General features: G+C 39.8%; 1 long non-coding RNA gene across 1 annotated transcript; it reads left to right on the top strand.

The window, feature by feature from the left end:
- The first annotated feature begins 11,698 nt into the window (after positions 1 to 11,698).
- LOC138687622 (uncharacterized) lies at positions 11,699 to 26,045 on the top strand. The gene is made up of 2 exons (XR_011326753.1): positions 11,699 to 12,039; positions 25,576 to 26,045. It is a non-coding gene; the product is annotated as an uncharacterized lncRNA (long non-coding RNA).
- The last annotated feature ends 1,527 nt before the right edge of the window (positions 26,046 to 27,572 follow it).

Raw genomic sequence — 27,572 nt, 5'->3', positions numbered from 1 at the left:
CTGGAGACACAGTCATGTTACAGCCTCTAAATCTGCACCCACACGTTTAAGCGTACAACTGGCATACTTCATTGTCCAACTACGGATCTGTAGCAGTTAGCCATGGTTATGTCCAGATATTTGCACAGAGATTGCACATGCAAAGCTTTCCCCAATGTCTTTAATCACTTCTACCTCAGAACTCAATGCGCACCTCTCAGTGTATTAACCTTTTTTAAAAATTTTCCACGCTACAAAAACTTATTGCAGTGACAGTTAATCTTTAGGCATTATGACTTGGAGTTTTCACATCCTTTCAGTTTTTCAAACTGTTTTTGCCTTGCAATATGTGGGTGTCTGTCTGTGCAAGCAAACTAGCGATGATTACTTCAATCGGCCCTGGTACCAGTGCTGCTGACCCTTCTCCCGCTGCAAATTGGAAGATTTGACATAAGTATAGAGTGACTGAAGCCATCAATCTGCATGGTAACCAACCTTCAGCTGCAGTAAACAAGTACTGCTTTTACCATCAGGATTTTTCAGCTGCGCTTTCTCTCTCCACTTGAAAAAGTTTTGATCAAGAATGCCTGTTTAAAAAAAAAAAAAAGATAAAAGAATCCCACTCTTCAGTACATGTATTATTATTATTAAAATCTTTGTCTCTATTCATGCTGTCTCTTCATATGTCCTCCTTTAAATTAAAAAATGGGCAACTCCACCCAAAGTTTCAAATCAAAGCAAAATTATTGATGCTTGTAAAACTGTAGTATGATTGTTTTAATGTATATTACTAAAATTTTTCATGTCCTAGCTATGGTTGTACCATTCACAAAATGTTTAGAAAAATGCATATTGGCGCATATCAATAATCAAGGATTTATGATGTATACCATAGATTTGAGTGCCTTTATAGAGCTGCTTATAAAATTCTCACTTGCCAGAACAGAGTGTGCTGTAGTAACAGCACTGTTCAGTAAGAGCACGTTTGCACGTGGTGCAGCTTTAAGCAGAAATCTGCTTTCCCCTGGCAGGTTCTGTAACATCTGTGAAAGATAACAGCAGAAAGGTGGAAGATTTAGCACTCTTTGCCATGTTTGTCCATGTGGTGATAGCTGGTGTCCGATGCTTGTCTTTGAACTCTGTGTCTAAGAAGAATGGGGTGGGCTAAAGATCTCTGTATCACTGACTCTTTTTGATTAATCTCATTTCACTGTGCCCTGTCTATGTGTCAATGCCAGATAGCCGTTTTCTGCTGAAGGCAGCCCCGTCTTCAGGTTTTTCACTCTTGGCAATTGGTAGCAAGTAGCCCTGGCTCTCCTTCCTCACTCAGTGTACGTTTATTGTCATTTTTCTCTCCTGTGTTTCTGCAGAGCAGCCTATTCTCTCACTTAACTGACCTCCCACCAGGCTCAGAAGCACACGATCTGACTGGTTCCCGCAGCTCTGTTCTTGCAGAATGAAATATGAAATAGGTTCTGCTGGGAGAACCCACCCGCACTCCTCCATGAAGCAGTAGGAACGCAAGCTGGGGGGTCTATGAAGAGATGATAAATTCTGGTGCACCTAGGGAGGGGGAAAGTGTTAATTGCTCTGTTTGCAGAATTGGACCATGGGGATTAGGACACCTCAGAGCTTTATTTTTTTCCCACACTGATGCCAATTTTTAATCTCTATCTTTAGTGCTGTCTGTGAAGTGTTATCCTCTTGAAAGAGTGTGCATTTACTGGAATAATCACACTTTCTCTTCCCCTCTGTCAGCTATTAATAGTGATAAATTTTAATTGCATATGTAAATAAAAACACTGTGTACTCATTAGTTTAAATATGTTTTTCATTAGGCAAATGAAATGCTCGTTGTATATGATGCAAAGCTAAAAGGAGACTGTTAACAGCAGTGAGCAGTTTGGGAAGTATGTTGACTTGATTTTTTAAAATTGTTTTTTAGGATAAAAATAAGCCATGTTTTAAGGGATTATTATGGGCAAATTTTGCACTACAGGCATCTTGGTTTGGGGAATGGAAAAACCAAAGTTAAGTGATAGAAGCACGAGTATGGTGTCAAGGCCAATGCATTTAAAACTTCTACTGAAAGGGAGATAGCACATAAACTTGTATTATTATTTATAGCATTGGCTATTTTGGAGATGGTAACTGCAAGGCGGGTAGCGTTTTTCAGTTTCTATTTAGGAAAATCCTGACATGTCTCACATTTTCATAACTTGAAACATATTGGCCCCAAACTACATTACTTCATCATTAATTTTCAAACTCTTGGAACCCAACACCCCAAAAAGACTTTGCTATTTTTAAGGGCTATGCAATTATAGTCAAGAAGATATAATTTTTCAGTTCAGTAATCCATACTTTAAAGCTTGGAGTATATTTATCTACCTACTAGGTCACAATTTGTTTCCTCTCTATCAACAAAATACCCAGAATTTCATAACCAATTTACTTGTAAACTGTCTTTACCATCTCCTTCCACTGTTCTGCTCACTGGGAAATGATAAAAATCTTATCACAAAGACATTTAGTAATTCAGTATAATTTTATACAAAAGCCTGGCCTCTTAACACTTCAGTCTTAGTGAAAAGATGCTCTGTGGGTGTGACTTTCTAAAGTTGTTATGGCTCAGAACAGATTAACAATCTCTCCTTTGGCATTGGAAAAGATTGCATTGCTTGTGTGCTTATCCATGGAGGTCAGTCACTTGTCATTATAAAGTAAGTATATATTGTCATAGCCAAACACTTTTCCTGATTAATATGAGAACATAAAATATCTTTCCCTCCAAAACTTAGAGCAACAAATAAATACACTTTCTTCTCAACTACTTTAGTAAGATAGCTAAGATAAAAACGATTTTTATTTTATAAAGATAAGCTTGAATATCCTTGTCTCATCTATGCTTCCTTGGTTCAAGTTCTATGAAATTTTTATATCGGAGCACAGTAAAATATTTATACGCAAGATGGAGTGAAAAAAATGCAAACGCTGGCTAGAGGGCAGTCTCTTGGAATTAACACAGAGCCAAAGCCTCAGCAGGCAGTCTAAAAAAAAGTAATATGTCAGTCTTCTAGATTCTTCATTTGCCAGACTAAATTGTAGCTAGCAGGATCCATTGCCAAGAGAATAAATGCAAACAGATTCTATTTTGTATGAAGAGCTATTGCACTTGACATGGTTGAAAACAGATTCATAGATTTTGAGACCAAAAGGGACTACTATGATATCAAATCAGACTTTCTACATAAGAGAGGCCAGAGGGTTTCAGCTGCCAGTGCCCTGATCAAGTTCATGGACTCTGGCTGAGTTGGAGCAAAGTTTTGAGGATGATATTCAATCTGGTCTTGGTGGAAAGAGTTCAAGAACCAAAGAATCTCTTTTGCATCTTCTTGAAGCAAATGGTTAACTGCTCTCACATTTAAAAAGCAGTGCTGTGTGTTTGATTTTTCACTTGTATAGACCAATCTTCCAGTCATTGCACCATGTTTTATTTTATCCTGCCAGGGGCCCATCTGAGAAGAATGGGGATTATGGAGTTGGGGGAAAAAAGATACAGGATGTGTCAAACAAGACAGTTTGCTTTGGGTTCTTTGTCTTAAGAGATCAAAGGAGACTGTGATTTAATACATGATGATATAACATAATATATAATAGTTCATGATCCCACTTTTGCCCTTGATGCCCTCAAAATTCTGTTTTTTCTAGTCTGCTATATTAAAAACAATAGGCAGTATAATGTGTAATGTTCACTGGATGTTCATGTTCACATACAGTAAAAGCTGTGTACCAAAATGCTAGCTCAGTCTGGATCCATGGACTGATTTTGCAAAGAATTTGAGCGTAACAGCCCCACATGCCCATTGTTTACAGGCTAATGTGAATTGGAAAGAAAGCATGTCCTGACTTCATTATTGGTCTAAATATTGTCTTTACTATTCAGAACAGAAGTTCTCGTTCATCTATAATCCATGCAGCATTTCTTCAAAGTTGTCAGTATTCACAGAAAATGGTTAGCTTTCATAAATGATTGCACCAAGCTCCAGACTGTCTCCTTTGATTCTCATCCGTCATCAGATCCTCTTTAGTGATTTCTCATGAGGTTCCCCTCCCTCTTGCCACAGAATTTCTTTAGGTAGGAGAAGATGTACTTCAAATGTAAAATCTTGTACATAGATATCTGCACATACTGACACGACTCACTGTAGCATTTGACAGCTCCTTCTTCAGGTTCCTCAAGAAGCTTATGGCAGAGGTGAGAAATTTGAGGCTATATAACACTTTAATCCACAGCAAGCTTTCAAATATTTAAATTGTAGATAAATCTAGACTGAGGGTTTTTAATAGTAAAATGTAATGTTACACAGGTAGATGAGGAACTGTTATTTCTGTATAACTCATCTAAAACTAGCTTATCACATTTTATCGACATTCAAATTTCTTATCTGAAACTTGGCTCAGTAGGAAATGGTAACATGTCGAGGAGCCAATTAACATTATCTTGCCCCCCTTTTTTTCTTTAATTTCTGTACTTTCATGGAAGCTATTTCCAGTTCTGCTGCTACTCACAGTGAAATTATTGATTGACTTCTGGCATACTTGCACAGTTCTGATTTGCTGATATCTTGAATACTACTGGGGCCTCTGAATTTGGATGAGATATGAACCTCCCCGCAGTGGAAAACTCATTCACCAGTGTGCAATAAGGATCTGGATGGCTACTTCTTTGTCCAGTTTTGATTACTTTATGCAAACTGCGAATTCTTCTAAACCAAATGTTATCAAATGGTCCATTTCATACAGTATACAACTTTGACAGGAATGTAATGTTGAAGTACAGTCAGCTTTCCAAAATCAAATTTACAACAAGGCAACTGGAGTGCTTTATAATAGGGAGAGTTAGAAACATAATTGTAAGCTGCAGTAGACACTAAGGAATACAAATAAGAGGGGTGAGAGAGGTCTGTGATCCATACATTTGCATGTTAAGATAACTATCAGTTATAAAAAAGGAGCTACTGTCAAACCATAGTACATTAAACAGTGGAATTTTACCTTACCTCTCCCAATGGCAACCATAATATCCTTGCAAGGCAATATCAGAAAGGAATGCCCATAAAGTGGTTCTTAGTTAAGCAATGCAAAATGTAAACTCTACATGAATTTTTAAAATTAATTGCCTTTCAGCAAAACCAGCAGTGACTCTCTGCTTTGGATTTTGTTTTATCCTTTCCAAGACTCCCAGTGTCTCACAAGTGTGCTGAGCTGGAAAAGGTTTTCACCTCTGTTGTTCCAGGAAAAAAATCAAATAATTTCAGGATAATTTGCCAACCTCCATTTTTCTCTTCAAGTAAGTGATTACCTGTCATGCACCTGTTAGTGTAAATTTCAAGTTATGAAGGGTCATTTACCAATAAATATAGAGAGTGAGTTGTGGGAGGTAGAACAGGAAAAGAGAGCGAGTTTCTGTCTGCAAACTGTTCCCTTAATGCAGTCCAAGACAAGCAACTAAAGATAAGATGCGATTTAGGATCTGTTTTGTGTCATGTAGTTAAAAACAGTATCTTGCCACTATATTTGTTCTACTGACTTATATCACTTTTGATTTACCATTTATCTGTATCTCAATATCCCATAGCAGCAACAGTTGTAGTTCAAGTCCCAATATACTCCAGCGATTCACTGTGAAGCATTTATTTACCATCTATGGGTAGCTAAGGAGCATGAAAATTAGAATAGTGAACTAACTTGAAGTTGGTAGCATCCACTGCAGAGGCTAACCGTAAAAAAACCCCAAAAACCACAAACCACAAAAAACCCAAACCAAAACCTGAAAGTCCATCATGGATCAGTTTTCACTCTCGTCCTTGTGCTTCTCCCTTGCTTGTAACAGATAGAGGGGTTTGCCATGCAAAGCAGTGTGGAAGACAGGATTCCCCAGAGAGAGGAGCAACATCTTTTTGAGATTAATATCCTTAATGTTTTGGGAGCTACTGTTGCCTTGGAGGAAGGCTACCCATATGAACATAAAGCATGCCCTCCCAGGTGAGTCTGGTAATCTATCTAGCCCAATATATATATGGTTGCTAGGGATGTGAATATAAATCTATGTCTGTGAAAATATGAACAAGATATTACTAAGCAACTTGTGCATGATGTACAGCGATCTCATGTCAATTTTATGAACTCATTCTCAAGATGATTTGAACCCCATCTGGGATGAGCTCAGCAGATGTATGTAAGCCTTGATTCAAAGCATATAGAAAACGGCATGCAGATCATTATAATGAATTTTTGAAGAAATGCTCTGTGCTGTGCCTAACTGGGAGTGTGCTGTGGCGCAGGTGAGATTTGCCAAACCACTTAAGTGCTTTGCTGTGGCCTTGTGTTCAGGCCTTGGCAAGTCCAAGCAGTGCACTGGCACTGACAGCCTTCTCCAGTGCTGTTGAATGCAGATTCACACAAAATGAAATGCAATGCAAATAACTCCATACAACTGTTGAAGCGTTGCAATTTGTCGTTTTATAAGCCTCTTGTTGCATGTAGGTATTTTCACTTTGGAGGTAAAGGAGCTCCCTAAAGCACCTATGTGTTGTATCCAAAAAAAAAAAAAAAAAAGAAAAAAAAAAGAGAGTAAATAATGAAAGCAATTAGCAAAACAAAAATGTCTTGCCACAGCTGCAGAGACTACAAGTGAGACAAAAGATGGTACAAACAGAGTAAGTAGAAAATGGAGGAGGACTCACTTGACTCCTTCATATCTAGTTCTGGTCATTAACTCATGAGCACAACATGATAATGTACTTCAGTTGGTGATGACTTTGGAAATGAAGGTAAGTTATGGAAATATGCATGTATACAACACGTTATCTCCATTTCAGTGTACTTAACTGCAAGCTCTGATGTAAGGCAATGGATCTCAATTTGCAGAATGGCTGTTCAGATACTGAAATTCCTGGGTACTCAAAGGCAGATTACAAAGTGACTTCTTAAGATACACAGTTTTAGATACCAAACCAAATATTTACTGTATCAGCCAGGGAACTCCATTTAAAAGACCATCTCCAAGCAAATTAATTGCTGTGAAAACAAACTTCCTCTGCATCATGGCCCTGTTAGTGCCACAATTTCTCACACACTCAGACTTGGACTCGGCAAAGCTCTTAAGCACCTGGTAATGCGTATTCCTAGTCATCATTTTTAAATATTTGTTTATGCTTTGATTTCTGAGAAACCCATCATTAATGTTAAAAATGTTCTTAAGCACTTGATTACTAAGGTTCTGCTCCAGAAACTATGGAACTTGGTGGGAAGAATTGCAGATTGTTTTGAGGGATCCTAAACTACAAATATGACACTAAATGATAGCCAGGCATCTTTATTTTAAGAAGTTTCAGTTTGCAGCTCAATACTTCCAAAGAATGCCTTCCTACTTAGGAAGGTATTTAAGCATGTTTTTGATTCCCATTGAATTTTATGATCTTGGAGCATATGTCTGAACTGATGCATTTTGAATAGGGAAGGGCATACAGCACAGATCTGATAAGTGTCATTCTGAGCCCGTGCCCAAAGCCTTTCATGAATCATGAATGCCTCTATTCTCTCTGGAAAACTTCATTTCCTAAATAGGTTGCAAGATCATATAGAAGAGAAACTTGCTAGCAAGCCTCGTGTATATTAGCCATTCATTATTAAACTTACAGGGCAGAAAAATCTTTGAGTGCAGACACCAGCCATCCATTGATGGATAGCAAGTATGAAGACTACTGCAATAATGTCCCAGGTATTCCCTTAGCTCACTTTGAGGGCAGGGGCATGCTAGAATTACATTGTGCATATGTATGTAGAACAAAACCTCCCTACTTTTGAAACTGTTCACCTAGTTGCTATAAGCCTATCACATTAAATAGTCAAAAGCTACTTTTACAGACATTACATTTAACAGCAAATTGGGGGGGGGGGGGGGGGGTGTCCTGCTTCTCTGCATGCTTTCTTGAACCAGCTTGCTTGCATTTTGTTTAAACTTCTAACTTCAACTTTCCTAAACTTAGTTGTCTCAGGTGAAATACTTCAGGACTTGTCCTTGAACCTACAGAATAAGAAATCAGCATGAGCTTTTCTCCTAACCAATGGTATTTTATGACATCATCTACATTGAATTACTTAATGCCTCTAGATAGTTTCTGTTGTTAAAAATCCTGTGAAATCTGATGAACAGGAGTTTTTAACAATGACTTTTACTAATTAATGCACAGCAAACCTGTCTTCAATCCCTCTTTATTAAATAGAGCAAATAATCTGTGTTGCATGATTTTATCAACTGTTATAGCTGTTCAATACATATCTCTAGAGAATTGTTGCCATTGAGAATAATACCATTTCCTTTTCTAAGTTTCTCAGTAGGAGCATTCCATTGAAAAACCTTTATAATGGATTTTGTTTCCTTGCATAGCTGTATGCTTCATTCTTTCCAAACCCCAAATTTAGAATTTTAAAAGTGCAATATCAACTTAACAAAACATGACCCTAGCGTTGCTGTCCACTGTGGTTAGCTTGACCAGCCTTTTCTTTCTTTTTTCTAAATCACTAGAGAATTTAAGACATTTAAAGTGGCTGTAATGACATCTACTGACACATAATTAAATTATTTTTTAAAGTAATATACTGAAAGAATATTATTAAATTGTAAATTATCTGTAAAGGATGCAGCCAAAGACTACAGCTTGGATCCAACATGAAGGATAACTGAAGTTCACCTGGGTGAAGGTCAGAGATCCAGATGGAAATGCAAATAAGCCAACCAAAGGTAAAATCTAAAAAGCTTAAGAAGTCCAAGCATGTTGAGACCAGGAGAACTATGATTTGACCTTACTAAAAAAACGAGATTACTCAATGAATATTGACCCGAGGAAAATTAGTCAATAAGAATAGGTGAAGTATCTTAGCAACAAGAAAAGTGAAAGGCATTTTAATGGGTGAAAGGTTTTATTAGGAGATTTCTAGGGTTAAGTTAATCTGCATTTTTTTTTTTTTTTTTTAAATCTAGTATTAGTATAAGGAGACTTGATTAGAGATTAATGTATTGAAGGGTACAGAGTGCATGTATGATTTTTCTTTATCTAGTAAATTGTTTAGCTTCCTTTTTCTTTTTTTTTCACCCAACCCTTTTGAGGTTTATAAAAATGCTGATTGCTGTTTGCATAGTACAGAGTTGGGGATTTTTTTAGTGTACGGATTTCTATTTTTGACTTTTTACAATCACCTTTCTCATAAAGCTATCAACTCTTGTGGCAGTGTCCAGTTTGAGAATTTGACTCCTCCGAGCTCATCAGTGTAGCAGTGACAGGGCTCGGGACTCAGCCTGCCCTAGCACAAGTCTTTCAAGTTCCAGTTTTCAAGGATGTCTTGGACTTCGTAGGAAGAATCTCTGTTTATACAAACATGGTATTTATGAACATATGCCTTTGAAAGTGTGCTTCTCTGTTCCTGTGATTGGGACAGAAAATACAGAAAGGTAAACATACACTACACTTGACTCATCATACAGTATGAAATGAAGCTAGGCCAGAGGGCTTTGTGGCATTTGCTTAGCTTCACTGGACTATTTGTCTTTCCCTATCTGTTTCTCTTTAAAGTGCCACCCAGACCCTTCTTAAGAGTTCATCAAATTTAGTGGAAAAGTAATACCTTCTATTAGATCAATTCATACAGGTGGAAGAAGCAAACAGGATTTTGGCCTAGCTTCTCTTGCTGACCTCTTTTATTTTCCTTACATCCTTAAACTGTGCCACTCTTATGAAAACATAACACTGACTGCAGGAAGAGATTTTTTTTTTTAAATCTGATACTTTCTGCCCATATGAGCTACATTATCAAATCAGAAGATAAAACCAGGCTTCATGAAATAGGTGAACCACTACAAAGACTCGAAGAGGAGACTTTTTTTTTTTCCCAGTAGCGGACATGCAAAACAGCCTTGCCAACCCAGTAGCAATACACAGGCTTACGTATGTAGAGAAAACTTGAGCTCTTACAATTAGTGAAAATCAGTAAAGCTGTAACTCAAAAACACCGTTGAAAATGTCATAATGTAAAGAAATCATTATTTATAGTAATTAATTATGGGCTTTAGTCAAGTGAAAATAGTAAATCATATTATTAAATACCAAGCTAACACACTGTGAATAATAAAAAAAGAAAAGCAAAGTTGCTCTCGACTATCTGTTTATAAGCTATGTACTGTCCTGAAAAAGTTCATAAAGAAATTAGCACAGTTCTGTTGTGGGGTTTTTTTTTCTTTAACATTTAGGGAACAGAACTTGAAATTTATTGCATAACTACTTTTAATACAAATGTGCTTAAAGTGGGTGTAGGTTTAATGGTGGGTTTGAGTCTCTGAAGAAAAGTATAATCATGTGGATTTAAGATATGTGAGATATTCCAGTGCATCTTTCATTGCCCTGTGCCTATTTTTTATACTGGATGTGAACTTATTTCAGTGGTCATTGTAGAGTAGAGGACAAAACCAAAACAAACATTTAATGTGAGTCAGTAAAACAAAACAATTATGCCTTTCTCATCAGAAAGATTAAGAACTTTACAAGGGACATCATGATCCTTATAGACTGCCTTTCTGTGAATGCGATACAAACACCGGACCCCACAAGTTACACCACACATCACAAAATAAGACACCATTAAAAACATCGTGGAAAATTGGCCACCTTGATATGTAATATTGAACATTACCAGTATCAGTATGTGTTTTGGATAATGAGCAGTAAATTAGCAGCCCAGTCTAGAAATTATTACAAAGCTTTGTTAATTATTAAATATTTGGGGATTTGAGAACTGCAGAAGTAAGGGGGGGGGGGGAGAAGCCCCATTATTTTGGTGATCACAACCACCACTTGAGATGTTTGGCAACAAATAATTTATTTACTGCACCTTTCAAGTCTAATAACTATAGATGCTTTCTCTGGTAAAATGTAAATGTGCTTTCACAAGTATCAAAGGAAAATACCTGTGCATTTGTCTAGAATTGACTATTTTAATCGAAGGCACAAACTAGGTTTTAACTGAGCGTTTTGCCTTTCAGCACCAGGCTCCAGCCTTAGGACACCTGGACTCTTAACAGCTGGCTTCTTTTGTAACTGCCTCCAGTTACCTCTTTTGAAAGTGCACTTTTTTTTCTGCTCGCTACAGAAAAAACACAGCACATTTCTGCAAGAAATCAAAGGTATAGCTTTTTCTCCTTGGGTTCAGGGTATAATTCATAGAGTTTTAAGATGTCTCCTCTCCAGGCAGAAGCAATGAATGTACAAAATTGTCTCATTTCCAGACATACACCTAAGGTTTACAATCCTTCTCTCTCTTTCTCCTCTACTTCTCTACCACTTGCATCACCCAAGAAACAAAGATGTATGCCAGGCAGACATTATAACTATCTTTGCTAACATCTGTTACAGGCCAATTTCAATGCTATCGCTACTTCCCTTCTCATTCTGTATGTATGAGCTGGTATTAATATCTCCAAGGAAAGTAAATGCATGAATCAACGTGTCTGAATTAAATAGGGCTGAACGAATGAAGCATATGTATGAAAGAGCGTGTGTTGTGTTTGTACATTCAGGTACTGTGCTAAGCGTCACAGGTGGTGGCGGACGCGGTGTGGAGGCCATGTCCAGCTTGACAGAGAAAGGCAGAGCGGCCAGAGGAAGAGTTGGGGAGAGCCTCCATGCGAGGTGTCACAGCCTTCCTTGAAAATTAGGTGTGGAGGGGGGCAGACTCTGGGGCTGTGATGCTTGTCTGCTCTGCTGCCACATAGGTCTCAGAGGAAAGGACTGGCAAACAGCTGCCCCATCGAGCCAGAGGCCCACACGAGCAAAGCAGGAGGAGGGAGAAGACGGAGGACAGAGAACCAGACGGCATCAGGAGCCGGGGGCAAAAGACCTGAAGACCGTGAGGTTAGTGCCCAGAGTAAGGAGCTGCTCCCAGAGTGAGATGTCTTCAGAAAATGCAGCATGTCCATCCTGGGAAGAAAACTAGGGAGAAGGGGTAGGTACTTTCAGAAGCCGTTTCTGAAAACTGCTGCTGAATGGACGTTGTGTATGTTGCAACTGCCTTTCTAGCTGTTCACATTTGTCTTGCAAGCAGCCCTTGCAGAAGCTGCATAGGCAAGTGATGTTTGTTCCAGTACTGCTGAGAGTGGGTGGGCAGTTACTCACCTGCTGGCTGACGTGTGGTCAGCTTGCTTGGAGCAGCTTCCAGCCCTGTGTTTGCTCGAGCTGAGAGGACAGTGCTTTTACTCTCTAGCCTTGCCAGCCCAGTTCACCCACTTGTCAACAAGGCAGCCCACTGCTAGTCAGTGAGTAACAGCACCAGCCAGTGCAGCATCGACACTGCCCCCAGCCCCGGTGGCTCTCCCTCCTCTGCTCATCCATCTTCTCTGTAATGCAAGTCAGATGTTTCATAATCAGCCACCTCCAGCTGTCCCATCCTAACAGGCTGTGCCTATTAGGAACATTTTAGCAAAAGAATAAGAGGAGATAGATAGAAACCAGTAGCTGGCTTGTAAGGGAAGAAGGGTGGTTTGCCTGGAATGCGTGCGGGTGATTGATAGATACTTTTTTGTACTGTCCAAATTTGCACCTTGCACTATAGAGTATGGCAATGGCTGAAACTCTGTGTGTTCATTCTTCCATTCCATATGACTGTCCTGTCCTTTGCTGAGTGTGAACAGTGTATGGCCCAGGAGCTGAGACGCTATATAATGTTCTGAAGACCGGCGTCACTGCGATTTTGCTTTATGTGATAGCAATAGGCATTTTTGCAAGAGAAAAATATGTACAGGAAGCTCTCCAAGGTCAATATAACAGTGTAAATAGCCAGATGCTATTTCCCTGTGAATTACAAGGTTGAGCAGCCAAACATCTCTTAGTCATGTAAATTATGAAAATTCTGAGAACTGCAGTGCAGACAAGAAATCTATGGCTGCTGAATCATTTTCTCTGGTTCAAAAATGACCATATCTTATCCTGTTGTTCCAGATTCTATTTGCGTTGCATGATTGTGTTTCTTCCCGTCAGATATAGGGATGGAGCTAACATCTTTGCTTTAGGATATTGTTCTTTCATTATCAAAAAAGGCATTCAGCAGACTTGCAGAGATTCTCTTCAAGATGTGGGAAAAATAATATAAAACCAGTATTGAGCTATTTCTCTTAAGCTATCTGCAGTTAAAGTGATTATTAAACCCCAGGACAGGTTTAAGGGTAATCCAGATGAATATTGTTTTTATCAAAGCCATAGTGAAGTCATCTGCTTTTTCCCTGTTGCCTTAGGACTGGCTTTATAAAAGGCATACCATCAAGTGAAATTGGAATTATTTTGCTCCAATTCCTTTAAAGTTCAATTTTTATCAGTTACCGCTTGTAGTTACCTGATGTAAGAAAGACTACTTGCTTTCTGGATAGTGCCACTGATAAGGTGGGTTTTTTTTCCTACTTTCACTTGGGAAGTTAGAAAGGTACTGTCTTTATAGCAAAAAACCACCACAAGATGAAAATGCACTCCTTTTTCCAGTACAATAAATAAATAAGGGCCATGCACAAAACAAGTGGGATCGAGTTGAAAGATGGGTGACCAAAATACTGTGAGTACAGAACAGATATAGCAGCATGTGTTGATGCTACAGACTTCAGTCTCCTCTAAGAAATATGGGTAAATGCTTGTCTGTTGTGCCTACTTCTGGCCATTACTGACTAGTAAATGCAATGGTCCAGGTGCTAACTCTGACCCCAGAAGACCTTAGAGCCTGAAAGCAAACTGATGATTGTTACAACACAGGAGCAAGATGCTACAGACATTGTGTTCCTTAAACTCCTTCTCAAAGCTACTGGCTGCTACTGGAGGCATGATGCTTGGCCCTGCATAGCCACCTCTGGAGGTGTGCAGTAAAAGTTGACTGTAGAAGTAGCACAAGAAGGAATTGGGAGATTGAGACAGCTACTCTGAGGATGCTGCGAAGCCAAATTAAGCTTTGGAGGTATTACAATTACTGGGGCACCTCCATTGCCCCTCTTTGCCTTGGCAAGAAGAACAAGCAGCCACGTTACTGTGAGGGGCTGTTCTTTGCTCTTTATGAGGCCCTGAAGTATGCCTTGGTAATCAGGCCATGTCCAGGAGAGGTAACTTAGAAAATCCAGGCACCTACAGTTATGAGCGACTCTGAGAAAACAATCCACAGAAATAATTAAAAAGATAAGAAGAAAACTGAATGTGCATAGAGCACACCAATTAGCACCAGCACAGAGAGGCTGCACACATAGCGTGAGGGTATTCTGCATGGCACGTTTTCCTACACTCTGCACTCAGCAACGCTTGAAGTCTCTAAAGGAAACAAAACACTGGTATGGTCCTTTTGGAGATTTTCAGTCCAAGGACAATGCCCATGCACCAGATTAGATGCAGCTTCTCTGGCTCAGTTTTTATGCATCTGAGGATTAAAGCTAGTTGGTAGGAAAACCACCGGGAGGAATGGGTGCCTGGCCACAATTTAAGCTTTGAGAATATGAGAATTATTTTTAATTACATCAGAAGCGCTCTCACTTCAGAAGCTCTTCTTCATCAAAGATAAAGTCAAATGACAACAGACAAAGTGGCAGAGGAAAATACAGTGCACAACATTTCATGAAAATTTATATCAGGATTGTTCATGTCAAGACAAAGTGAGTGGAAAATGCACCTAAATTAGAATAATTAGGGTTAATACACCCTTTGCACTGGTATGCATAATTATTTAATCCACAGGTCAGAATCAGTCTCTGGTTTCCTCTGATATTTTTATATTTAATAGAGTGTAAGAGAATAACAGCAGAAACAAACAGCACTACATCTGGAGGAGGTTTGTAGTCCATATAAATTTAATCATTTAAGCTAATTCTACTCCATTCACTGTTTCTTCAGCTTGATCAACCTATATCTGCTTTCCTAGTAGAAACAGCATTCTTATTTTTTTCTACTTTTTCTGTTAATAATCCTTCTCACTCTTACACGACTTCTTTCAGTGATGCTGTCAGCAAGATGATGCCTAGTCCCAATTAGAAATTCAATCAATATCCACATAATGAGGGTTCTAGCAAAACCATGTCATTTAGTTCAAAGACATGGATATATTACTGTAGCTATTCAGGATTCAAGTAATTTAGGGCACCTCAGTGAAAAAAAGATAAAATAAAGCTGAAAGGCTTAGAGGTAGTTAATTTTTACTATGGCAACTTCCTAAATAAGCTTTAGATTCTAGTCATTATTCAGTTTATTTGGAGGCAGAACAGAATCATTAAAGATGAAACTTATTTAAAGCTCAGAATAGTTCTGGAATCTTATAGTTTCCTGCCGGTCCTTATAGAGTTACTTAAAGTTTGTCCATTTCAGCTTTGAACTGTGTCCAAGAGCAAGATTGAGCCTGCATAGATTAAAAAATGGCAGCATGTTACATAGCAACGATGTAATTTTAATAACTTTGGCAATTGCATTTTTACATTTTTATATCCCAGTAGAACTCTTTTACATGTATTGTGTGGGAAAGAAACGGTCCTCAGTGAATAATGCTCTCATCTGTCCATAAAATGAAGTGATTAAGATCTGATTTTCAAAAATGGGCTCTGACTATGAGTGCACCTTCGGCATCTCCCAATATAGGGTGCAGTCCCCTCAAACCTTTTGGGAACTCGGCCCCTGTCAAATGCTGGCTCTCAACATCACGGTCCCGTGATGAAATTCATAAATGGATCTGGGGAGTGCGACAAAGCTAACCCTGGATTTTTTCCTTCCATGAAACCCCCATGTGCGGAAGAGTGGGGATACATTTTAGCCTGGTCCCTAGCCAGGACTGTTACAAATCTGTTAATTAGGAGTCAGGAGAAAGGCTGCCATATCAAAATCTTGCTGTGCTGATCATGTCCATTTGTGTTCCTAAAGTGAACATGAGTGAATATGTTTGGCCTCTGTGGAGCTGCATCACTGGAGTAGATCTAAAGAGCTTTACTTCTACAGGCAGCAATGGAGACAGCAAATGGAGGAGACAACGGAACTGGGTAACTCTCAGACACTACACCTTAAACTGAAGATCCATATCAGCCTAATCTTTTTGTGTTTTCTCAGCAGCTATAGCTGTCTTCTTTAACTACTCCACAGCACAGGATAAATCAGCAGAGGCCACAAAATAATATTGTGTCTCAGTAGGAGACACTCCATGGCTTCTCACAGAAGTAACTTCCTAGCTCAGACTGCTTTCCCTCTTCTGTAGGCTGGAAATCCCTGAAGTCACTGAGTCATAACTGCAAAGTTGTTAGGGAATGATGCCTTCAGTGTGAAGATACTTAGAAGATACCCCCAGAGGTGAACATGTAAGCAGTGCAGACTGAAGTAATGAGTTCTTCTCAAAAAGCGGGACAAGTTACCTAGCTGTGAGCTCAGTGGTCTCTAAGGGTGAATGGCAGCTGCTATGTAAGCATCTTTAAAATGCCCCCAAGCAGCTCAACTGTGCAGGGTAGGGAAACTGCGGTATGTAGGTGTCTCTCAAAAGGGGGTAAAAGAAGACCAGAAGAGTGATAGACTGTTTTGTATGTGGCCAGGATTCAATATGACATTGCCATAAAATAACCCCCTTCCCCCCCACCTGCGAGCCTATCTGTCTGTCTTTTCATAGTTAATGGTCCTGGAGATGGGGAGTCACCCAGCCCAGGACACACCTTGCTGTGTTTGACAGCCCCAGACTGACTCTAGACTTCCTCCATAGCCAGTGTAGGGAAGCAGCCACTGCCAGGGCATGGTTCCTTCAGTCCTAGGTATTACACTATAAAAGACATCAGGGAAGTAGCCTGTTTCTCTTCCAAGATCTTGAATTATGAAACAGAGGAGTCTTAATGAGTGTTTTCATTCTTTTTCCAAATGAAATTGTTCTGTTCATTTTTTAAAAAATGCCTATATTTTGAAATATAAGTTGAACATCAAAACTTCATGGTACAAAACAGTCATATTTGAAGTAAACTGGTTTGGACTGGTTCCAATATACTTCAGCAGACTTAATTCTGTTGATCTTTCTCCCCTTTTTTGTCCTGAGAGGACTTCTCCAGACTGTGACCTTTTTTTTTTTCTGATTTAGAACAGTAAAAATGCTTTTTTAAATTTCATATGATGAAAAAGGTATGTGCATCCAGCTGCAATAGAAACTGTTTTTCTCTCCCATCTGAAAAGGCTGTACAATGTGCAGGAATTCTGCATTGCCTATTACTTGCACCACTCCTTTTCTATGGAAATCCATTCTCCAGAGTTATAAGTCAGGGAATAATAGTAAGGACTAACTTTGCTTAATTTGTAAGTAGAGGTAAAAAAAAACCTGCTGAGGAAAAAACAAAGGAGAATATGCTCTGATCCCAAACAGTGCTGTTAAATCAGTCTGAGCATTATTTATTGTATTTTATTTTCTTCACTGTTTTACAACCACAGCACCCGGCTCTTTGCTGTGTTGCAAGGGTAGTATTTTCAAGGTTAGCACAGAAGTAATCAACCACTCAATGGTGGTATGAATATTCATATCAAGACACATTATGAGAAAGTCGATAGAGGCAAATATGCAATTTAAATATAGACTACAGCAGGAAATGGGACATGAAACAGTAATTAGTGAAGATTACATATTATTTACATAGGTAAATACACTGCAGGGGTTATGCATGTGATCTTTTCTATTAGCGTGTGTTTGTTTGTGATTTAACCCTGATTTTAAAAGTTAGGTTTTTAAAACGTGAAAATGGAAAGAAAGGAACACTTTCTTTGTATTAGAAAATCTGCACTGCTTGCAGGATTACTGATTTGGGCTGTAAACCAGTTTTCACAGCTAATGTGGATGAGAATAGGTCTGTACTGCAGAAACTTGTGGTGTCAGTTCTCTAGAAGACAGGCTTTCTTCCCAGCCTTGCTAATGCAACTCACTCCTATTTGGGCTACTGGAAGCCTGTGGGTGCTGGCAATGAATGCCAGAGAGCCTACTGCCCGGACTAGATGGAACTAGTACCACACCACTGAATTTCTTGCAGGAAGAGGAACTAGACAGGGACAAAAGCATTGTTTTCCCTTATTTAGGGAACATCTAGATCTAGATTAAGTTTCCTGCTTTTCATTTCAGAAACAGAAATGTGGCTTTAGCCTAGTTAGATCAGTACTAGCGTGCATCATAAGTCTCCACAGCCATCATACCAAAGGTAGCAGGACTCACATTTAGTTCTATTCTGAACCATCTCATCCTGCAGGATTCCCTCCCCATGTCTGCTCCTTTTTCCTTTATCACTTAATTGTGCCCTTCTTTAGCCAAGAGGAAGGTGAGAGAAAAGGCTTGACTGACATATTTCCTTTCCTCTCTTCAGCCAGCAGCATTCTTCCCTTACCATGACCAGCTGCCATGAACATGGAGCTAGTTGACAGTTTGGGCTTCCCAGAGAAAATGGATAGTAGGGAATTAATAAGGGTAACAGGGATGCAAACAGATGTCCCTCTTGCAAAGGCTCATTTATTCTTTAGCCTTTTGCCTCTGGGTTGCTTTTGGTTGGGTACCCCTACTGTGCTTGAGTCTGCAAGCAAGAAAAACAAATTCAGAGTACATAACATTTATTTATTGGTGAATACATGCAGTGGATAGCTAGGACTACCATGCTACAGGGCTATGCAAATATTCTTGTGACTCTGGATGAATCTCTGCTGAACAGGCAGTCATCAGTCAGGTGAGGAAGGGTCTGCTTCTTGCTCCTTGGTGTAGGCTGATCTTTGATGTTGCTGATTTGCTGTCTTCCTATGCTTTGCTTTTCTTTCCCTAGGATTTTACAGCTTTTCATGTCAGTATTTTCCTCTTGAATCCCCGAGCTTTAAGTAACCCCATCTCAGCAAACACTGTTGAGTCTATTGTTTTGCTTTTCTTATCCTGCATGTCTTTAGCTCATGGGCTTTCTCACACTTTAGCAGCATTTTTCTATAAAACTCTATCACGGTGACAATTGTGTTGTGCAAAAGCAGGCTAAGGCTCACAGACAGCTGCAGCTCTCAGCCATGGGGTATGAAGGGTTATATCTCCAACCCAATTCACGTAGCTGTCCCAATGACATAAAGAATTGCAGCATAAAGCTCAAAGAAAAATTTGTGAGACAAGTGCATGACATTGCAGTGCAATAACATTTTCAGAAAATTTCTCTGTGTGGGCTCCTGAGCTGGCACTTAGCAAATGCCCAGAATCCAGAGAGGGTGCTTCCCTGCTTGGAAGTCCTGTGCTCCTCAATACAGAGAAACTAAGATATTTGATAGGGACTGGGTAGTTTCCCAATGGGCAAATGTGTGAAACTTGGTGTTCTGGGCAAATTCCAATCCGGTCAGACCCACTCTATTTTTAAAGTTCACCTGATATTGCAAAATATGGGTTACTATCTGTTCTTTTTAAAATCCAATTAAGACTTCAGTTTAGAAACCAGGATAATGCCACCTTTGTCCTTTGTTATCTTCCATTTCCCATTTACTTTTCATCAGCAGACAAGTGCTTGTGGATACAAGGGAAAACCCTGAGAACTCTTCCTATCTTTTATGCATGCTTCAATATGCAAAGGCTCTGCGCATGTGAGTGTGTATCTGTCCTCTGCAGAGCAGCTGTGTATATCTAAGGATTTGCCACTTCTCCTTGTGGAGGTGGCAGCATGTTGGTCCTTATTCTTTATAGGAAGTTTATTACTTCTTGTGAAGTACCTTGAGACTTTTTGGAATAAAAGAGTGTGTTGTGATAAAGATTATTTATTATTCATCATTCCAAATACATTTGTTCATACATTTTAAAGCTGGGAACAGTGTGTGATAAGAGACAGCTGCATAGCTAGGACTCTTACTGCAAGCATGCAAATTATTTTTCAGATCTGAAAAGAGGTGGTGGGCCCAAGCAAGCATCTTTTTTTTTCCCAGCCATATCAGATGGGCTAATGAAAGCTATTACTTCTCCCCATAAAACAGAACACAATACGATCCCCAAAATGAATTAAATCTGTTGATAACAATCACACTATAGATAATAGCACAAGCACACAAAAAAGGATGTAAAAATGTCCTAAAAATCACCTAGTTGCTGATTTGAATCTTTCATATGAGTAAGGCGTCCTGCAAACAGAGCTGCTGTAAGTATCCCTTATCCCTGTGTGCCCAGCTTCTCCAAAAAAAATTGCTTAAGGCAGCAAGAAGCCATTCAGCTGAAGAAATAAAAGCAAAACCAGTCTTCTTGCAGAAACTAGACATTTTGTAAAACCAAATGGAGCAGAGACAAGAGTGGATGTCCGTGACTCAAACGACCATGACAAGACAATCTCTCCATATGTCAGATGGATAAAATAACAACAGACTTCTCTGTGGAAATCTGATTGAAATTCGCTCATAACAGGCCTCTGGGTTTTCTCAGGGAATGGAAATTAAGATTGTAGCAACGTTTTTCCACCTGTTCAAATGTGTTCTATTTCTCCATTTTTCTTCATTAAGGAGACAGGGAGGTTTGAATATCTCCCGTTGCTTTTGGATTCAGTTTGGAATTGCTGAATATTTCACAGGAAGCAATTTTTAGGGAGATAATGCCTCTAACTTGGGCTGAAATCTCATATGAACACCTGTGGCATTTCAGACCCAAAGAAGGCCAGAGTGCCACACAACACGCCACATCTACTGCAGTCACTTCTACAGACTTTGAAAGAAAAATATTTTATTCTACCTTATTGTTTGGCAGTTAAGAGGAACCTCTGGGAAAGGGAAAAAGTTAATTTCTCTTTTTCCTGCTAACGGATTAGGAGTCAGTTCTGTTTAGGATGAATCCCAAAGGATTATTTTCCTCCCTTTTACACTATTCAGGATGGGGAAGTGTTACAATGGTTGACTGGAAGGGCTTATTTTTATATTAAGGATAATTACACATTTCAACAGTGGTTCGTCCCTGAAACCTGCAGGTGACTTTTTGAATCACAGACATAAACAAGACAAAAAAGATCTTGTTCTGTACCTTGCTGTGCTCAGCAGCGTACAGTAGTTTGGTGGAGTCCATTTTCCATGAAAGACTCTTGGGGAAAAACAAAACCTGAAGTGTCATGTGAAGAAGACACTGTTAAATTTCAGGTTGTTCTGATCTGAGGTGCAAACACTGTCATATACATTGTGCGTGACTATGAAATGTTCCTCAAATAACAGCGATAAACCCTTTTCAGAGTAAATAGGCATCAAACCAAATGTCCGGAGTCAACAAACTGCCTCACTCCACTGAAAATTAGCAATTTGTAAATGCCCTTGGCCACCAGCTTCATCTTCAAGCATCCACATACCTTTCAAAAAATATCCCCTTTAGTCCTTCTCTGACTGAATTCTCCTATCCTTCCTCTTCCTCTGTGTTACAAACCCAAGATATTTGTACAGAACAAATAGGCCATTGGAGAGGGTCTAATCCCAGGAATTTAAGTACTCTTGTAATTCATTATTTGTCTTATTTTCTTTCTTTTCTGATTTTTAGCTCTCGAGAGTGACCAGCTATTTTTTAAGGTATTTAACTAGCTTGTTTTCAGCTTAGATTCCCTAAATGCATCGGCTTCTGCTCTGCAAGACATTCTCACACAGTAGACATTCTGGCATAAAATTTTAAAATCCTTGGTTTGGGGAACAGATTTCACCGTTTCTCTGCATGCTGCCCAAGACAGGGGCAGTGACTGTCTGCAACTCCCAAACACTGTTTCAAATGATTAATTCATGCCTCACACTCAAGAACACACAAAATATCGTGATGAACTTCTGCATACAGGAAAACAATATCTCTAGGTATTTGTGCTCAAGATTTGATTTATATAAATGACATTTTGCATGTAAATATACAGCCAGCCATTTCACTGCCTGCCAAGAGGCATTTGAGCTAAACACAATGACGCTCTTCTTAATCTAAAATGTCATGTTCTTATGTGCACCCACCATAAAGGTTATCACACACATCAGAAAGTAAACAAATTATTTGGCAAATAATTAGCCTCACCAAATTTGTGCCTTTTTCTTCCTGGTTAAAATAACTTCTGTTAAGGAATATGATTCCTAAATAAGCATCCATCAATTCTGGGTGCCTGACTTAAGATGATATAAAAATACTAACTGCCTTCCATTCACCCCAAGAAGAGTTGAGTCCCAGCTCCAGGGGGATTGAACAGACGTACTCCGAAAATGCCAAGCCCTGGGCTAAAGTCTTCCAGGCAGTCCTGTCCGTAAAGCTTCCTTGGTGTTTTATGAATAAGCAAGGGCCTCACTCTCTGTCTTTCCTGAATCTGGACTTGCACTTGGAGCCCTGCATAGGTAGATCATTTCTAACAGGAGATCACTCTGGCTGATTGTGTGTTGACATCTGTATTTCTTCAGAAAAGCGTAAGTGGCAAACATCACAGAGCATCTCTTCTGTTCTCCCTCTGGAGTTCAAAAGGCTTTCAAGCTTCTGGTCTACAACTAGAAGATCTGATCTGCTACTTCAATACGTATTTACTGAGTATCTCTGATGTGGCCATTGTCTGCTCTACAACCACTGCAGCATGACTTTCCCAAGCCCCAGGATGTTTCCCCAGTACTGAGACTGCAGCAGTAGTACCTCAGGCACTCCTGGTGATACTCATTGCCTGTATCTACCTATTGATTTGGCGTGTTATAGGTAGGTCTGGGAAGAATATGAATCCTAAGCTCTGAAGGAGAAATTTGAGTCATGAGCATTGCATGAGCCTCATCCTCCTTTTGCAGAAGGCTACAGTTACTGCCTCTGTTGCTGGGCAAACTTCTCCCCTGTTCTGCTATAGGATATATAGATGCAGGCAATTCTCCAAATTTCAGTTAGCTTTTTCATCTTTTTTTTTTTCTTTTCTTTTTAAGTAATCAAAATCTGAGTTATTGATCCCTCCTCTAGCAAAGCAACCCTGCAGTCTGTATTGTGTCACAGGTGTAGTTAAGCTACTGTCATGCGACAGCTATCCTACAGTGACATTGCCTACAGCTCAGAATCCACCTTGTTTCCCATACTAGCTTGTTGAATGGGAAGCCCAAGTGAGGCTTGCATCATTTTAGTCTCTCTAATGTCATATATGATGAGTATAAATTTTGTTTTGCCATGTAAAAAATTAAAGCAAAAAATTGCAGCTTTCCAATGACACGCCCAAATTTTCAGTTGAGAGATCTCAGAGAAGGTTTCTTTTTCCTTTACACCTACACATGCTATACATAATGAGGCAAAGAAAAAGAGGACTGCAGCTTGTTTGAGGAAACTTAATTTTTTTCACTTTAAATCCTAGCAGTAAAAAAGGACGAAAATGCAGGTCTTGTTTCTTTTCTTTTTTTCACTTTCCTGCATGTTGATCCTTTTATTCAAAAAAAAATCATAACAAAGAAGATATAAAAGAAACATAAAAAGGAAATGTTCTTTCATTTTAAGTCACAACAAAATTGATGGTATGTTTCACTGCAAGCGCTAAATTCCTCCTACTTCAGAATGAAGGAAATTTTTCCAAAACCAAATAGCGCATATACCTACCATAAATTAGGAGAGCCTATAGAGGTTGCTATTGTTCAAACAGTGTTACTTTATGTTTCCATCAAGGTGGCTAAGCATCATTCTTCTGCTGTCCTTCAGTCCTGCCTGTGAGCTAAGTACCAACAGCAATACTTTATCTTCCCTCGGATACTTTTCACTAAGGCAAGCTCCCAGTGCCATGAAAGGCAGCCTGTTTGAGTAACAACTAAATGAAAACAGCCTTAAAATTTGAGCATACAGGAACATAAACTGTAGTCTAATTGCTTAAAAGGCTGAAGGCTTGTTCTTGAGCATGGATGCAAACTTCCCCTGAGTATAAGGACCACATACATGTCCACCAAAGTGCCCAGAAGGGTCTGTGTGTCCTGCATTGTTGGGGAGGCTGCACAGGCATTGGCAAAGAAGGGCGGCAGCTAGCAAACTATAGGGAATCAACTATTTTAACCTGAAGATTTGCCCCCACCTCTAACCTGCTCCTATGATGAATGCTGATGAAGCTCTCAGCTGCCACAGGCAGTGGACCTTCCCAGTAGCAGCAGGAGTCCTCTGATACTTTTACCCAAAGCAACTTCCTTCTTACCTTGTGAATGTCAGCAAAGAGACCTTTGAGAATGAGGGAAGCAGGGCTGCAGAGGGGGACACACTTGTTTGGGACAGGAAGGGAAAGGACGAATGGTCTGTAACAGAGGCTAAGTTAAATGTTAAGGCAGAGGAAGAATCACAGTCAGCTGACTGTACTACTGGTCCTTTAACCAAAGCCCTATTATAAATCTGAATTTTCTTCCCTTCCAGCCCTTACTTCCTTTTTCTCCCATTCTACCACCACTGCAAAGCTCAGTTTTATCTACAGAACTGAGAAGTCTGGAGTTGGCTCAGCTCTGTGGCTGTACCTGGAGGTTAGAGTCAGTCTCCAGGCCTGAAACAGAAGTGTGCAAAACAGTAGAGTGCAAATCTTCCCCAGATGTTCCTGTCCTGCAGTTGTAAGTTAATGCTGCTCTTTTCAAGGGTTGCAAAAATACTACTTCCTGTGCTAGAGCCAGCATTTTAGGAAGAGCTCAGACTGAGCCAAATCGCCACTTGTGCTTGTTACTTTCCTGTGTATGGTAACCTCTGGCTTAAAACCAAGTTTGTGGCACTTACTTAACTGTAGAAGTGATGATGGGCCAAATTGCTTCCTGAGTGGCACCCACAAATAAATATTAGAGCTGATGAAACAAAACTCAAGGCTCTGAAGTAACAGCAAAAACAGCAATTAGTTTAAATTTGTCATTGAAAACATAATTTTTTGGAAACTGAAAATAGTTCAGTTAGTTGCAGCATTTTGCTGTAAGCCAAAAGAGACTATGTAAGCTCTTTTCCAGGATCCAGCAAGGGAAGAGAAGACAGAGGAGACCATGGAACCAGAACTGCATCCATTTCCACCCCAGGCCTGTGGCTTTGCTCTGGTCCCATATGCCATCAGGACAGTGATAGCACTTCAGCCTCCTGACTGACATAGTATAAAAGAGCTGGTGAGGGGCTATGGTGCTATACAGACACCAAACTCCCACCTAGAGGGACCCTCTCATTAGTTTCAGCTTTATACTATGGTACCTTCCTGTAGGAGATGGCTTGTAACTCCCCCAAACAAATTTCAAGAGAAGCAGCCTGAAGGAAGCATGAACAATGGTGGAAGATGAAACTTGGTAAAGATAAGAGGGGCGGGGGTGGAGGCCCTCAGAGCCTTTATGAGTCTCAAACACTCACAAAGTACCCTAAAACATCATGGCACGGATAATGTGGAGTCTGGATAATGTAGGCCTGGTGCTCAATGAACTGATAAGGCTGACACTTGACCCATGCGGGAGGAACAGCAAAGGATGCGGCTGGAGGAGGAAGCCCTGTGAAGACAGGACGGTTCTGCTCTGGTGTAACTTGTGAAGCTTGTTAACTCTCTTTTCAGGGCCATCGTGTCCAATAAATGACCTTTGCCTTATTACCCAGGAAATGCATATTGAAGTTGACGCCCCTGCATTGGCTAATGAAGATTGTGGAGATCGCGCTAAACATATGTGACTACAGCACTCGTCTCTTAACCCAAACCATGCTACACATCACCTGGGGAGGGGGGAGAACCAGAAACAAAGCTGCCACCATAGCAGGAGGGCTGGTTGTACTGATACGGCAAACATAAATGGGGAAGACAGGTGCCACTGAAAAAAGGAAAGGAAAGTGTGCGTGGAATTCGGCAGAAGAGTGCTCTTACGAACGAGAACCCCCCGCTGTTGGAACCAAGACTGGTGATCTCTTCATCTCTCCCTCTCTCTCCCTCTGTTTCTCTTAGAGTTGTTAAGTAACGCAAGGTGTACTTTACTGCTTGCCATAATTTGTTATATACCTAACCAATTATCAGAAAACCTAGTTTAAGACATATATTAATCACTACAGGAGTCTAATAAATATTTGTATACGGACCTTGAGAGTTGTCTCACCTTAGTTCATGCTGCTGGGGATTTGCAAATCTTAGTCAATCACCCTCCTCTTCTGAGTGGGTCTTGACATTGCCCTACCACAAGAACTGGGAACAGGGATGTCATGGCTTAACCCCAGGCAGCAACTAAGCACCGTGAAGCTGCTCACTCACTTCCCCCCCGCCCAGTGGGATGGGGGAGAGAATTGGAAGGAAAAAGGTAAAACTTGTGGGCTGAGATAAGAACAGTTTAATAGAATAGAAAGGAAGAAACTAATCATGATAATAATAACAATAATAAAATGACAATAATAATAAAAGAAATGGAATATACAAAACAAGTGATGCACAATGCAATTGCTCACCACTCGCTGACCGATGCCCAGTTAGTTCCCAAGCAGCGATCCACTCCCCCCAGTTTATATACTGAGCATGATGTCCCATGGTATGGAATATCCCTTTGGCCACTTTGGGTCAGGTGCCCTGGCTCTGTCCTCTGCCAACTTCTTGTGCCCCTCCAGCCTTCTTGCTGGCTGGGCATGAGAAGCTGAAAAATCCATGCCTTAGTCTAAACACTACTTAGCAACTACTGAAAACATCAGTGTGTTATCAACATTCTTCTCATACTGAACCCAAAACATAACACTATACCAGCTACTAGAAAGAAAATTAAATCCATCCCAGCCAAAACCAGGACAAGGAGCAAGACTGCACTTACAGACCATTTTGACCATGACCACTAGCAGAGCAGGGGTGTCTTTTTCTGTAGAAAATGCTGTGTTAAGTGAAACTTATAAGTCTGGATAAACATGACAAAAGCACAGAATGCTCTCTGATGTATATAGGCAGCCTCTCTAGAGGTGATAGCATGCTACAAGTTACGAGCCCACTCATCTTTTAAGCTCCCATCTGCAATGAGAACTAGAATTAACTTTGTCATAGATACTATTGAGATCATTCATGTGAATTTGACATTCTTGTGCTAAAATTCACGTTTGGTTTTATGCACTTTCAAGCATGTCATGTGCTTGTGAGGCCAGGCCCTAGACCGGCTTTTAAGTGCACGCCCTTTAAATTGCTACCTGGTGCGAGGTTTTCCAAGCTAGTGCTTTCCAGTTCTTTTCTTGGATTTGTAACTTTCCCAAAATTATCCAGGGGAGATTCAGATTATCTGACAGTAGGCTGCCTTCTCTTTTAAGGACCTCTATATCGTTGTCCACATGTTCCTGAGGTACTGCAGATGCAAACCCACTGCCTGCCAATGCTTTCCAATACCCAAGACCTTGGAAGAAAACTTCTGCAATATTCAGTTTTATTGCGTCAAGTAACATGTACAGAATACATTTTTCAGAATTGAAACATTCTCAGAATCATCTAGTAAGTCAAGCTACCTTTTATTTTAACAGCATAGTTAGTGGTTTACACATAATGTTTAGGTGTGAAATCATTACCATGAATAATTCAACTGTGGTTTTTTTAATCTTTTTTTTTCCTATTCACACTCTCCATTAACAAAGAAAACCTGGTGAAT

The sequence above is a fragment of the Haliaeetus albicilla genome, chromosome 11 (assembly GCF_947461875.1).
Source record: "Haliaeetus albicilla chromosome 11, bHalAlb1.1, whole genome shotgun sequence".
Taxonomy (NCBI): domain Eukaryota; kingdom Metazoa; phylum Chordata; class Aves; order Accipitriformes; family Accipitridae; genus Haliaeetus; species Haliaeetus albicilla.
The sequence above is the reverse complement of the archived record's forward strand: the minus strand, read 5'-3'. Positions and strand labels throughout refer to the sequence as shown.